This window comes from Fukomys damarensis, unplaced genomic scaffold (genome assembly GCF_012274545.1).
Source record: "Fukomys damarensis isolate Sample0158 unplaced genomic scaffold, DMR_v1.0_HiC HiC_scaffold_16, whole genome shotgun sequence".
Classification (NCBI taxonomy): domain Eukaryota; kingdom Metazoa; phylum Chordata; class Mammalia; order Rodentia; family Bathyergidae; genus Fukomys; species Fukomys damarensis.
Window position 1 is genome coordinate 46,449,912 of NW_022900928.1, and position 2,414 is coordinate 46,452,325.

A 2,414-nucleotide genomic window follows, 5' to 3' on the forward strand; every position below is an offset into this window, starting at 1 on the left:
GTGGTATGGCTGAATACAAGTCAACACTCAAACATAAATGGCCTTCCTGTACATAAATAACAAACTCACTGAGTGAGAAATTAGGAAACAACTCGCTTCACAATGGCATAAAAAAAATGAAATACCTAGGAATCAATCTAATGCAGGAAGTAAAAGACTTCTACATTGAAAACTACAGTACTCTTGAAAAGGAGATCGAAGTATATATCAGGAAATGGAAAGATATCACTTGATCCCAGATAGAACCAATATAGTAAAAATGGCCACACTTCTAAAATTGTTATTCAAATTTGATGCAAACATAATCACATTTCCAACAACATATCTAAAAGACTTTTTTTAAATCCTAAAATTGATTTGACACCAGAAGAGACCTAAAATAGCAAAGGCTATTCTAAGCAACAAAGGCAAGGCAGAAGGTATCACAATCCCTGAATTTAAATTATACTACAAATCTACTGTGATAAAACAGCATGGTACTGGCAAAAGAACAGACTTGAGGATCAATGAAATGTACTAAAAGATACAGAAGCAACTCCAGACACACTCGGCTACCTTATCTTTGACAAAGGAGCCAAACACCTTCACTGGAAGAAAGATAGCCTCTCGATAAATGGTACTGGAAAAACAGGCTTTCCACATGGTAAAGATTGAAACTAGACCCATATCTTTCACCATGCACTAATCTAAAATTGAAATGGATCAAAGATCTAAATATTAAAGCAGAAACACTAAATCTGCCAGAAAAAAGAAAATGTCTCTCCCCAGGCAGTGAACCCCATTGGTCATCTTCCAAAAAGTTTAACAAAAACAGATCAAGTTTTCCCTTTCACCTTCTTGCAACCTCTTCCTCTTTCTCCTGGGGTTCTGTCCTCTACTCTAGATCATTCCTTTAGTTTAGAGCTAGGCAGTGAAGTGGATATCTCTGAAGGAGACAGGAAATGTGACTATTGCTAATATTACCTTGATTCCTGTAAAGGAGGAAAATGTCCCCCTCAGATAATAACAGTGGCATTTGTATAAGCCCTGAGTCCTACACTGGTTCTCCCCAGCACAGCCCCTTTACCTCCAGAGGCTATCCAAATAGGAGCCTGCCATCTCCAGGAGTCCCCTGTGCTTCTTCCTGTATGAAGCCCTATGATTCCCCCTGGAGAGAAGATGGTAGCAGCTAAATTTAAGGCTGAAAAGCTGCATAAGAAATTAAAAAAAAAAAAAGGAGCAAAACAAGACATCAGCCACCAGGTACCACCAGAAGAAGTGGGCAGAGCAAGAGGCCCTCACAGGTGAGTGTAAAGAGCTAGCAAAGAAAAATGAGGCTCTGAAAGAGAAGGCAGATTCTCTGGCTAAGGAGATTCAATATCTGAAAGATTTTATAGAAGAGGTTTACAAAGCAAGGGGGAAGAAAAGGGTCCTTTAGGATAGTCCAGGAATGCTGTGTGTTTATACATACGTGTCTTGCATGCTCAAGGCTATTTTGTGGTAAATTATTTTGTAGTAAAAGTAAAAAAACAAAAAACAAAAACAAAAATAAAAAAAAACAGTAGAATGCTTGAGGACATAGGAATAGGCAAAGACTTCATGAACAAAACCCAGACAGCATGTGAAATACTACAAAGAATCAACAACTGGGACCTCATCATATCAAAAAGCTTTTTCACAGCAAGAGAAACCATCAACAGAATGAAGAGACAACCCACTACATGGGAAAAAATTTTCAGCAGCTATTCATCAGATAAAGGACTACTATCTAGAATATATAAAGAACTCAAAAAACAAATAATCAGACCCCTCAAATTCAAAGACCCAAACCAAAAATTGATATCTGAAATGAAAAAACACTTCTCAGATAAAAAAGTAGAAACAGAAAATAAATATATGAAAAAAATGTTCAACATCACTGGCCATTCATGAAATCCAAATTCATACAATGCTGAGTTTTCACCTCATTCCAGAAAGAATGGCTGCTATCAAGAAATAAATCAAAGCCGGGCATGGTGGCGAATGCCTGTAACCCCAGCACTCCAGAGGCTGAGGCAGGAGGGTTGCTGTGAGTTGGAGACCAGCCTGGGCTACACATAGTGAGTTCCAGGTTAGTCTCAACTACATAGTGAGACCCTGTCTTAAACAAACAAACAAACAAACAGAAATAAATCAGTAACAAATGCTGGCAGGGATATAGGGGAAAAAGCAACCCTTCTCCACTGTTGGTAGGAGTGCAGACTGGTGCAACCACTGTGGAAATCAGTATGGGGATTTCTCAAAGAACTAAAACTAGACATTCCATTTGACCCAGTTATTCTTCTCTTGGTATCTTCCTGAAATAATGAAAAACATCACACCACAGTGATATATGCACACCCATGTTTATGGCAGCATGGGTTATAACAGCTAAACCTTTTTTTTTTTTTTTTTTT

General features: G+C 38.1%; 1 pseudogene; it reads left to right on the top strand.

Moving 5' to 3' along the window:
- The first annotated feature begins 613 nt into the window (after positions 1-613).
- LOC104868805 lies at positions 614-1,550 on the top strand (annotated as a pseudogene).
- Positions 1,551-2,414: the final 864 nt, after the last annotated feature.